This window comes from Bidens hawaiensis, unplaced genomic scaffold (assembly GCF_021521415.1).
Source record: "Bidens hawaiensis isolate Kalapana, Puna unplaced genomic scaffold, B.hawaiensis_p1.1 tig00030294_1, whole genome shotgun sequence".
NCBI classification, from domain to species: domain Eukaryota; kingdom Viridiplantae; phylum Streptophyta; class Magnoliopsida; order Asterales; family Asteraceae; genus Bidens; species Bidens hawaiensis.
This window is the reverse complement of record NW_027495054.1, coordinates 114,188-127,748: the sequence shown is the minus strand read 5'-3', so window position 1 is coordinate 127,748 and position 13,561 is coordinate 114,188. Positions and strand designations below refer to the sequence as shown.

Below are 13,561 nucleotides of genomic sequence, written 5' to 3'. Positions count from 1 at the left end.
TTGAGTAAAATCGATGGTTATGGGCCTTATTACTAAGTGAATATGATTAACCAACCATTTGGTTATGACTATATGAATATGTCTCTGTTAACCGACTTTAACCGAACAGAACCTTGTTTATATATATATTTTATACATTTTTAATTTTTTATCCAATTTCGAACATTTAACTTATGCTGCAATTATCTATAACATTGCTTGGAACACCATAACCAAGTTTAGAACATGCATATTTCACTATTTCAGCTTCGAACGTCATAATTGAGCTTCGAACACCACAATCGAACTAACTTCAACTAGAAAAAAAAAATAAGCGCACACACACACTTTGACAATGAACCGAAACCGACCCATAACCAACGGTTAAAGGTTAACCGACCATTCAGTTATGATTATGGTTATGGTTAAACAATCTTCCATAACCAAACCGACCCGACTTTACACACCCCGGCCAAAACATATCAATGACAAAATTCCCATATATTCACATCCCAAAATTGAACACTAAATCAATATCCCAAAAAAGGATCAAAAAAATATTGGACAAAAAAGGTGTTACTCTAATTTTTTACCCTTGGATTAACATTTAACACACTTCTTTATCAAATATATACATTCATTCATAAATCAATAATCAATCACCTAATGGTTTTTGTTAACTTGCACTTAGAAATAAATATTGAATCTGTATAATTCAAACTGCATAACTTCAACAATTCAGCTGACCTTTGCTTCAACAAAGGATCACAACCACTTTGAATAACAAGAAGCAACTTTGCAGCTAGCCCGACTTCAACCGCGACCGACGAGTACTCTTCGGGCGACACCTTACATATCGACCACAATATCGACAATGCAAGTTGCGTGCAACTTTCCGATACACGCATCAACACTTTAACCATATTCGGTATAGTATTCGAACAACCGCTTAACGCCAAATTACCCTCTTTTAACGTTGAAACCGCGTCTAACACAAACAACGCGAGTTCCAAACATTCTTGATTCATTCCCGGTAATAATTCGACTAATTGAGGAACCACGCCTATGTTAACTATCATAATTCTCACTTGTTTATGCCAACATATCGATTTTAAAACCGTTAACCCGTGAAGACTCGCACTAGGGTATCGTTTATCGCGAACCAAACGCATTAACCCGACTAGTAAACTGTGGCTCGAGACGATTTCGACTTGGAAACCGTCTTCTTCCATTAACATTTGGATCAACTTAGTACAATTAATTTTTGTCTCAATCGTCCCCTCGTTTAACATATCGATAATTAACGACACCTTCGCGGGTTGCATCAAGTTTACCCGCGAAGACGAGTCTAAACACAAATTAACAATAATCGAAACAACTTCAGACCCGATCGCGTGCGATGTGTACGGGCCTAATAACGACGAGAGGATGCTAATCCCTCCGTTTTCGACTAACGTAGTCCTCGCGGGTAAATGGTTTGTTAAAATTACCCGAAGGCGTTTTAACGATTGGACTCGGGTTTGCCCTTTAACCCGTTTAAGCGTGTCGAGAAGCTCGGCAACCGTGCCGTGGATATCCTCGGATTTTTTCTTAATTTCCTGGTATTTATGCGAATACCAGGAAAATATTAATTGATGTAGGGTTTTATTTGGGGTGACAGAGTCATCCTAAAGACCCTGCATAATTGTGGGACACGTGAAGTGTCCCAGATTAAACCATTTTAATATGTTGGTGCGTTCATAGGTTTGCCCGGTACATAAAGTGACCGGGTCTTGCATCGGTTCGAGTGATATCGGGCAGATGAATACCGATGGGACATCGGGTAGATCTAGCTCTTCAATCAATGTGTTTAGATCTAGTTTGTCAGAGAATCCGCCTCCGAAAATGACACCGCCGCCTAAAACTCCGTCTTTGACGGCGGTGTCTAGATCTAGAACCTGCCCGCTGACTGCAGGTTTTTCTGACGGCATTTTATCAAACAGTTGGTGTGCATAAATGGGTTTTGGGTTTTAAGTGATGCACATTACCTCAACAATGTGGGTCTTTTAATTGTTCTTCTCTTTCTTCAAATGGAGACTGGTTCACTTTTTCTCTGGTCAAAAGGCTCATCACCATCACAACAAAAATGATAGAGAGAGGAATAGAGCATAATAATAATAGTAATGATAATAAAATAGTGATATTAATAGTAACAAAGAGATATTTGTATAAATGGTTCTCTTGGTTTGATAATATTGCAAGTTTGGATTGTAGATTTTCTAAATTGTAAAGTAAGTCTAAACGTTTATGAGAGAGTTGCAGGGTTAGTCCTTACGGTTAATCTTAATAAAAAAAATGTCATATGTTAATTATGTGAAGTTAATTGTGTCTTTTAAATTTGAATTCAGATCAAATAAACTTTTAAACTCAAAAACTTCGTAACGTCAACTTTATCACCTTCAATTAGTGCAAAATCGAAGGTTTGGTGATTAAAGGTGATGAAGTCGACTTTAGGATTATTATGTATTTTCAAATGATGTCATGTGTCATTCAAGTTAGAATAGTTGTGTTTTTCTTTTTTTCGAATTTGAAACCGGAATCAAATGAACTTTCAAAGTCTAGCTCTTATTTTTACTTCATTGTCTTTTATTAATGAAAAGTTGAAGGTGAAGAATTCAGCGCCACGGCTTTAGAGTTTGAAAAATTATTTTATCATGGTTTCAATATTGTAAAAACACAACTACATTCGTATAAATGGCATATATCGTCATTCTTTTTAAATGATGTCATGAGTTATTTATGTGATAATAATTATGTTTTTTTTTCAAAACTAAAACCCTAATCAAATGAACTTGAATTTTCAATGACGGGAACTTTTAATGTTTAACTTTATCGTCTTTCATTGATGCAAATACGAAGGTTCAGTGAATAACTGTATATCGAATGTGATGAGGTCAACATTAGGAGTTATGGACTTTAAAAATTTATTTTATTATGATTAAAAAAACTACCTTCACATAAATAACATTAGGAGCTATGGACTTTGAAAATTTATTTTATTATGACTAAAAAAACTACCCTCACATAAATAACATTAGGAGTTATGGACTTTGAAAATTTATTTTGTTATGAATAAAAAAACTACCCTCACATAAATAACATTAGGAGTTAAGTACTTTGAATTTGTTTTTATTATGATTAAAAAAACTACCCTCACATAAATTGCATACGTCATCAGTTTTTTCTAGGGCTGTAAGCGAACCGGACATCCCTTCAGCAAGAAGTTTGTTAGTGGTTGTTTTTTTGATAAATGAACCGGACATGGACAAACAAATTTTGCAGTAAGCTTAATGGACGAACACAGACAAATGTCAGGTCTGCTCAATAGTGTTCATGAACGTCCGGTAACGCCCATTTGATTACGTCCGGTAGCGCCCGTCCGGTAATATCCTTCCGGTTAGGTTTGTGTACGTCCGTCCACCGTTAATGACAATATTAGTGTCAGTTGTCCATTAGTGTTTATATGTTTGTTTGTCCATTAGTGTCAATTAATGTTCATGTGTTTGTTTGTTTGTCATTAGAGTGTATTAGTGTCAATTTGTCAATTAGTGTCTGATAACGTCCGCTTATAATATTAACGGACATACACGGACAAACACAATTTCTTAATGGACGGACACACACATAAATTTTCGTTCGGTAGAGTGTTCGTGAAACGTACGTTTTTCCATCAAAAGCTTAACGGACGGACACAAATATGGTCTCGTCCTTGTTTATACGATCCGTTTACACCCCTAGTTTTTCCCATTAAAAACTAATTGGGATTAACAACGACTCATGAGAACTAATTAGGCTAAGTTTGTCATCTTTTAAAGTCTAAGGGCCAAACTTGCAATATACTCAAATTAAATGGCCCTTTTTGCAATTTTTAAATAGAAATAATAGTAAATAATACCCTTTTTCCCTAAAATCAAAGTGTTTCACGTCGTATTCAAAGCTTGAAAAAGTTTGAATCATGAAACCAATAGTAAACAGTCAATGAATAAACAATTAAACCACACAGAGATCTATATGCTTTTTTAAAGTAGGTTTAATTAAAAGAATCAAAAAGGGGATTTCCAATTTACGAATAAATAATAAATTGAAAGAGACCCAAATTAAAGTAGGAAAATTCTCATAATAGCCCATTTAAAAAGTGTGTTTTTAAAATTATCTTTAATAACTAAAGTTTCTAACTTTGTCCCTTTATTATCTCGTCGCCGACGACATGATAGCGAACACCGACGATGCGTTACTGAAACAAATAGAATAACGACACGTGGCCGGAATCTGTGTTGACGATGCGTTATGTTGCTAACGTAGGGTAGCGGCAATGCGTATTGCTAACGTAGGGTAGCAACGATGCGTTATCCACTAACGCATCGTCGACGACCTATTCCGGCCACGTGTCGTTATCCTATTTGTTTCAGTATCGCATCGTCGGTGTTCGCTATCATGTCGTCGGCGACGAGATAATAAAGGGACAAAGTTGAAAACTTGAATTATTGAGGATAATTTTGAAAACACATTCTTTAAATAGGCTATTATGGGAATTTTCCCATTGGAATGACATATAGAGTTCATAAATCTTGACAAAAATAAGATGATAGAGAAAGAATTAAAAGTCTAGCAATCGTTCAAATGTTCAATGCCCTCAACACACATCAGTAAAGAAATAGTGAATATGTCGAAATTAAAATCTCTAATGCAAGTTTAATGAATATGTATACAAGTAACAATGATATATTCAGCATTATGATTTTCTGTTGAACAAATATGATATTACTAAACTATAAGACTGAGGGGTGTGGGGTTTCAACGGGGGCGCTAGAGCCCCTTCGCTCGCGCCCCCAGGCGCTAACACCACATCACCAGGGCGCTAGCGGGGGCGCTAACGGGGCGCTAGCGGGATAAACAAGGCAGACGTGAGCCGGTTAGCGGGAGAAGAGAGAGAGCTGCACATCTTTTTATGTTTTTTGGACCGTTGGGGAGCCAAACAAACAAAAAAAAAATATTTTTCCTATATAATTATACTCCATTTCACCCATTTTTATACAAAAACTTCAAACCTTCACCCAAAATCAATTCATCTTCTCAACTTTTTTTAAAAAAAATGGTTGGAAATTGGTTCCCAAACCTTGATTCAGATTCGACGATTTATGGTCGTCACCGCACCAACCGATGTTTTATTCGGAGCCGCAAGAATCATCCGGCTTTCAACCATCCAACACACAACCGTCTCCTAACTTTGTTGATCCGGAGACACAAGAATCACACAGTGAAGCTACGGAACCAAAAAGACGCGTCCACCGGAAAAAACCAGTTGCAACGGACGGGTCGGGACCGGCTTCGACTCCGAGGACGAAACGGAAAGCCACTCCGTGGTCATCGGATGAGAAGGAAGCCTTGTGTCGGGCTTGGATAGTCATTTCTGAGGATCGGCGTTGCGGTAATTGTTTTAACGTTTTTAAAAAAGATTTTTAATAAAAAAGTAAAATAAAAAAGTTAAATGGAAATCTAATTTATTTATTCATTTTGCAGCCGACTACCAACAGAGAAAGATTTTTTGGACAAAGGTTAGGGAGACGTTCTACATGCTCGTTGGGAGTACAGAGCGGAACCCCGATATGATTTCGGGTCGGTGGTCCGAAATCAGAAAATTTGTCGGCTTGTTTACTAATCTTTTCAACAGGAACAGCGGTCGTATGAGACCAAGTGGCAGTGATGATTTGGCGGTTTACAATTTCACGGTCGAAGAGTGGAAGCAGGAGTGTTTGCGGAGGTATGGGATGGTGAAGACGTGGGACGATTTAAAGTTGTGGGACAGGTTGAAAAGGTGTTCCAAGTGGGTTGAGCTGGTGGCGCCGGACTTTGATGCGGAAGTAGGGCCGAAACGAACTAAAACTAGTTCGTCTGGAGCGTATAGCACTTCAACCGGGTCGGATTGCCGCGTTAGATTCGACCTAAACATTGCGGAGGAGGAAACGTCTTCACCACCGAGGAGGCGGCCATTGGGAAGGGACGCCAAGGGGAAAAAACCGGCTGAGGGGAAAGCCGTAAACATCACCAATCTTGTTGAATCCCTCAATAAATTCAACAAAACCATAGAGGTGGTCTCTTATGACAAAAAGGAAAAAAGTCGAATGAAAGATTTGGACTTTCTTACTAGAGACTTCAGTAACCTAAATCCGGTCGATCAAATGCTAATGGAAAAGCAAAAGGAACGTATCCGAAAGAGGTTGATCGAAGAAGACCAAGCCGAAGAATAAGAAGAATGTTTCTTTTTAGTACTTTAATTTTTATTTTATTTTTTAGATATTAATGTGTTTTTTTAATAATTTATGAGTTTTTTTTATTAATACGTTGTTTGAATATATTTATAAAAAAATAAAAAAAAATTCGCTGGAGCCCCTCCACACCAGGGGCTCCAACACCCCCTTATCCAGTTTCTCTCTCTGCCACACGTCATAATATTATTGGTTCTTGGCTCTTAAAGCCCCCACTAGAGCCCCCACTAAAGCCCCCCACACCCCTTAGTCTAAGAAAATATATGAAACTAGTACAAATATTAATTCAACGTAAAAAAATTAGAGAAATATATATACCGGATTTCAATTTAAGCGACTTAATTTAAAACATGAACTTATTTAATCTTATTTCAGAGTAGTTTTACAAACGAAATTAGAGATTATTGTTTGCTATAACATATCTGAAATATATGACGTAAATCGTTATTTTATTTTATCATCTTTAAAAAACAAAGTTTACAAATAGGAGTATAAACGATTCGAGCCAAGCCCGAGCTAACTAGGCTCGAACTCGGCTAGTTTTGACTTAAGAGAGCTCGAGTTTGACTCGTTTTAGGGTTTTTTTAAAGTCCAGCTTTGGTATTTATTAAGTAATTTATATACGTGCTTAATTGTTTTTATATATTTTAATAAAAACCCTTAAACGAACCTAAGCTCGGGTCAAACTCGTGTAGCACCTTAAACGAGCCAAAGCTCAGCTCGATCTTGAATGTGTGGTGTAAAACTTAAAATTACATTAGTAAGAGGTAAAACTTAAATCACATACGACTCGTTAAAACTTAACGAAACTAAACGAGTTTCCCATACAAAGTTTAAGCTCGTTTTCACTTCTATTTACAAAGAGCTACAAGCTATATGAATAATCTACCAAAAATAATAGTTGGTCAAGTATTTATATATATTTATTACAATAAAAATATTGAGCATTAATTTGTTTAATATTGAAATAATAATGAAGGGTAAAGTAGTAATTGGAGTGACCCACGTGGGAAGCCAGCTCAAGTCATTAACATAACACCGCACGAGGATTGAGGTTAGCCAGCCCGCACGAACCAAGACCAATAATAAAGTGAGCATATCTCGAACCAAGGCCACACGGGTACCAGATAGATAACACAACAAATCTCATATGATAATTTTCATTATGGCCCCTTTAACTTTTGTTCTTTATACTAGAGTTGTCTTCGAGAACTGTTAAAATTATTCAGGCTGATGGCGAAACTTTTTTGGGCTTGATGTAAAAGGGTTTTTTTGTTGGTCTTAAACAATTAAATTTTTAAATAAGTTTACTTTGTTATAATTTGGATTGTGTAGAATGAGTCGAGTAATTAGGTTTAATGTCATTGGACATCCGACACACACCTACGGATTAGAGCATTGGCTATTGATAAAGTATAATGTAAGAATAAATATATTTTATATATGTATTTATATGGTCATCATTATCATTTATATAATAATAGATCAAAATAATTAATTATACCTTATTATATATTAGTTTGGTAATTGTTGATGGGCCATATTACCTATAATTAACTAATAAAGGGTTTCCCCTTAGGTGTATATATAGAGAGATAAATATTAACATCATAACCTAATCATACACACATAACAATTTGTGTGTCTCCTCTCTCCTAAAACCGGGTTCCTCTCAAGAACCCTAACACCATCCTTAACTATACATCCTAAAGGGGAACTCGACCAAGCTGACAACCATGTCGTCTACATCCTTCTCTGTTGCGGTTACTACTCTCCATGCTGTAACATGTACACATATATTTATAGGTTTATCATATTATTCATGTTTTCCATTATCACCATGAGGAATTGATCACCATGTGGTATCAAGAGCGATGTTGTTTAATCGGTTCTTCATGGTTTTCCATTAAATCTGGATTTAAACCGGAAAACTTGTAAGGCCCCGTTACCGGTAGCCCTACTTTCGTGTTGGATTTACTTATAAACGCAATTCTAAATATCAGAGTTAATTAAAACATTCGCGGAATATAAAAGCTTTCATAAAACATTTCATAACAAAACACGTCTTGTCTTAAAACATAATTTTGTCTTTCAAAATAAACGAAACATTAAACTTAAACGTCTTGAGTCTTCCGATGCCAGCCTCTTATTCAGTGCCACGTGTCTCCTCAAGCGAGCTGCCTCATCCTACTCACCTGTGTGCATACTAAAAGTCAGCTACGCTGAGTGAGTTCTAGTTAATCATACATTATACAATACACATAAACTTATATTCTTTCATTCATACTTTCATACTTTCTTTTTGTATTAACTTGCTTTCATATCTTACGTTATAAAGAGCATTACGCCCTACATTCCTCGAGTATTATTAGAGCTCGGTACCCTCCTTCCTCGAGTATTATTAGGGCTCGGTACCCTCCTTCCTCGAGTATTATTAGGGCTCGGTACCCTCCTTCCTCGAGTATTATTAGGGCTCGGTACCCTCTTTCCTCGAGTATCATTAGGGCTCGGTACCCTCTTTCCTCGAGTATTATTAGGGCTCGGTACCCTCTTTCCTCGAATATTAGTAGGGTTCGGTTCCCTAGTTCTCGAATATTAGTAGGGTTCGATTCCCTCTTCGTTACCATACAACCATACATCATACCTCGAGTATTATTAGGGCTCGGTACCCTTTTCGTAACCATACAACCATACAACCATCATTTCCTTCTTTTATTAACTTTATCACGTTCATACACATAAGCATACATATCATACTTACCTTATACATAGCGTTACAACCTGACAGTACGTGCAATATCCGAAGATCGTTCACGTACCATCAAGCAATCATTCATACATTTCACATTATCCACATAAGGCATACACTTATCTCTTAGGATAAGCGTATTAACAAACATATTGAGTATGCACACAGCCCCGAAAACATAACACAGAAGTGGGGCTAGAAACTCACCTGAATCCTGTTACGCTCTCCGTTAATCGTTATTCCCTTCTTGATCTGTGCACGGCTAACTGTATAATATTTACATGTATCAATTAACTACTACTACTCATGTTGTATTTCTATCTTTATATAACCCACAACGAACGGGGGTCCGGGGGCAGCGCCCCTGGCAGCGGGGTCTAGGGGCGGCAGCCCCTAGCAGGGTCCAAGGGGCAGAGCCCCTGGCTGGGGTCTGGAAAAATTTTATTTCCATTAACTGTCTTAACACATTTTTCATTAGGTTTTTAATTTATTTTCTAATCGAACTTGACTTTAGGCGAAGTTAAACCTTAGGCGAACTTAGCTTTAGGCGAAGTTAAACCTTAAGCGAACTTAGCTTTAGGCGAAGTTAAACCTTAAGCGAACTTAACTCAGGCGAAGTTAATTAGTTAGGCGAACTTGCTTGCAAGCGAAGTTAAGCTTGCAGGCGAAGTTATGGCTTTGCAGGCGAAGTTATGGTTTTGCAGGCGAAGTTGCCCAGTTCAGCTACGGGTTTGGTTTTTATCAAGCATTTTGGCGATTCTAATACCCTTGTTATGGTTCGACATCACCCACTACGTTCCCTAACCGTTTTCGGTCGTATATATCCCGTATATACTATAAAGCTTGGACCTTTAAGTAAAAACGTTCAATACTACGTAAACTTTAAAGGTCAAGAACATACCTTTAGCGCTCGTTCGATCTTGGTTAGCTTGTTTATGCCCTCTAGATCTCGTGTAATAAGATCTAATACCAACTAACGTTTACTCTCTCTCGGATCTTGCTCGTTTATGGGGTGTGTGTGTGTTTGGAGTGTGTAGAGATTATGATGGAAATGAAATGAGGGTTTAGGGTTTTAGGTTGGTTTAGGGGATATTTATATCCCTTAAAGCCCATGGACCTAAGGCCCATTCTCATTTAACCCATCTCAATTAATCTAAGTCCATGATCCGTTCTTTACTCGATATTAATTAATTAATAACGCGAAATCACTAAACGTAACTTTCTTTATTCAACATTATAAATTTTAGGATGTTACAAGTCTTCCCTCCTTAAAGAGGTTTCGTCCCCGAAACCTAACTATTACATAAACAGACTAGGGTAAAACTTGCGCATCTCATCCTCGGCCTCCCAAGTAGCATCTGATCCCTTGCGTTGTTTCCATATCACTTTTACCAAAGGTATAATCTTGTGACGAAGCTGCTTCTCCCTGCGATCAACGATCTCTATCGGTTGCTCGATGCAGTTCAATTGTTCATCAACCTCAATGTCCATCAATTGCACGTGAGACTTGTCATCAGCTAGACACTTCCTCAGATGGGAAATATGGAAGGTTGAATGAATTCCTTCTAACTCATCGGGTAAATCCAGTTTATAAGCTACTTCACCCACACGATCTACAATCTTGAACGGTCCAATGTACCTCGGACTCAACTTTCCTCTTTTCCTAAAACGGATAATCCCCTTCCAAGGCGAGACCTTGAGCATTACATTGTCACCAACGTTAAACTCAATTGGTCGTCGCCGCTTATCTGCATAAGACTTTTGTCTGTCTTGAGCGGCTTTCATTCTTGCTTTGATCTGATCGAACTTTGAAGACGTTTTTTGAACCACTTCGAGGCTTCCCATTTCTTTCTGACCAATCTCACCCCAACACACCGGGGTTCTACATCGTCTACCGTAAAGCATCTCAAACGGTGGCATACCAATACTTGAATGGTAACTGTTGTTATAGGAGAACTCTGCCAGGTGCAGATGATCATCCCAACTTCCACCAAAATCTAAAACACAAGCACGCAACATATCCTCAAGGGTTTGGATTGTCCTTTCAGACTGTCCATCGGTTTGAGGATGATACGCCGTACTGATGTTCAACCTCGTCCCCATAGCTTCATGGAAATTCTTCCAGAACCTCGAAGTAAACCGTGTATCTCTATCAGACACGATCGATAACGGTACTCCATTCTTGGTTACAACTTCTTTAATGAACAAGCTTGCTAACGTTTCTGACGAGATGGCCTCTCGTATGGGCAGAAAGTGAGCACTCTTGGTCAAACGGTCCACAATCACCCAGATAGTATCATGATGCTTAGCTGTACGAGGTAGCTTAGTTATGAAATCCATTGTGATGTGTTCCCATTTCCACCCAGGGATCTCTAGCGGTTGCATTTTCCCATAAGGCTTTTGATGTTCGGCTTTGACTTGTAAGCAAGTTAAGCACTTACTAACATAATCCACTACATCATTCTTCATCCCAGGCCACCAGTAGTCTCTTTTCAAATCTTGATACATCTTTGTAGCTCCTGGATGAATCGAATATCTTGACTTATGAGCCTCATCTAAGATTTGACCTCTGAGATCTCTATGGCGTGGAATCCACATGCGCTCAAATCTAGTCTTAACTCCATAAGTGTTTTCCATCAACTCATCTTGCTGGCCATAAATCCTTTCTTTCTTTACTAACCCTTCATCTACTAACACCTCTGACTGCACATTGATGATTTCTTCAAAAAGACTTGGGTTCATGATCAACTTGTATGACTTTACTGTTGCAAGGACTTCCTCATTCTTACGACTTAACGCGTCAGCAACCACATTAGCTTTACCGGGATAGTCATAATCCTTAATCAACTCCAACCATCTTCTTTGCCTCATGTTCAATTCTTTCTGCTCGAAGAAGTACTTTAAACTCTTATGATCTGTATAGATAGTACACTTAGTACCATACAGGTAATGTCTCCATATCTTTAAGGCATGCACTACAGCTGCTAACTCTAAATCATGCGTCGGATAAGTACTCTCATGGACTTTCAACTGTCTAGACGCGTAAGCTATCACCTTCCCTCGTTGCATCAACACGCAACCTAGCCCTTGATGCGAGGCATCAGCACAAACAACTAAATCCTCATCACCATCGGGTAGAGCAAGGATTGGAGCTTGCGTGAGTCTCTTCTTTAATTCCTCAAAGGCTTCTTCTTGAAACTTTCCCCAACTGATTACTATCGACTTTCGGGTCATACCGGTCAGCGGTGCGGCTATCTTGGAGAAACCTTCGATGAATCTCCTATAGTAGCCGGCTAACCCTAGGAAGCTTCGTATATCAGTCGGATTCTGCGGAGTCTTCCAATTCGTTATCGCTTCAATCTTAGCTGGGTCCACGGTAATCCCTTCCGGATTAATCACGTGACCTAGAAATTGCACTTCTCTTAACCAGAACGCGCACTTCGAAAACTTAGCATACAACTTCTCTTTCTTCAGAGTCTCCAATACCTCTCTCAGATACTCAGCATGGTCAGACTCGCTCTTTGAATAAATCAATATATCATCAATGAAGACGATAACCGACTTATCCAACATCGGCCGACACACCCTATTCATCATGTCCATAAATGCTGCAGGAGCATTTGTTAGACCGAATGACATTACGAGGAACTCGTAGTGTCCATACCGCGTTCGGAACGCTGTCTTAGGGATGTCTGCCTCCTTCACCTTCAGCTGATGGTAGCCTGATCTGAGATCTATTCGTGAGAACCAACTTGAACCTTGCAGTTGGTCAAACAGATCATCAATCCTTGGCAAAGGATATCTATTCTTTACCGTAAGCTTATTCAACTCACGATAGTCTATGCACATTCTCATACTTCCATCCTTCTTCTTCACAAACAAAACCGGTGCGCCCCACGGAGAAACACTCGGTCTGATAAAACCCTTGTCGAGGAGTTCTTGCAGTTGGGACATCAATTCTTTCATCTCGGACGGTGCTAGACGGTAAGGCGCTTTCGCGACGGGCTGGGCTCCTGGTATTAAATCTATCTGAAATTCTATCTCTCGCTCTGGTGGCAACCCCGGAAGATCCTCAGGGAATACTTCTGGGTAGTCGCGCACAATAGGAACATCTTTCATTTCTTTTGTCTCGGCCGTAGCATTGACAACATATGCCAGGTAGGCACCGCACCCTCGCCTTAACAAACCCTCGGCTTTTATCATCGAAATGACATTAAGCCCATAACTTTCCTTATCACCATAAACCGTCACCGCACTACCATCCAAGGACTTTAACCTTATTATCCTACTCTTACATACTATCTGAGCCTCAAACTCAGACAACCAATCCATACCCAAAACCACATCGAACCCTCCCAAGGTCATAACGTACAAGGTAACAGGGAACTCATGTCCCTCTAGTTCTATCTTAGCGTTCTTAACCATTTTTATTATTTCAACCGAAGTGTCGCTAGCGGTTTCTACTATAAGAGCTTCAAACACTCGGCAACATTTCATTTTAGCTAGTTTACTAAATGGTGTGGCTACG

At 38.7% G+C, this 13,561-nt stretch overlaps 1 pseudogene; it reads right to left on the bottom strand.

The window, feature by feature from the left end:
- Nucleotides 1–488: 488 nt before the first annotated feature.
- LOC143580263 (U-box domain-containing protein 30 pseudogene) lies at nucleotides 489–2,020 on the bottom strand (annotated as a pseudogene).
- Nucleotides 2,021–13,561: the final 11,541 nt, after the last annotated feature.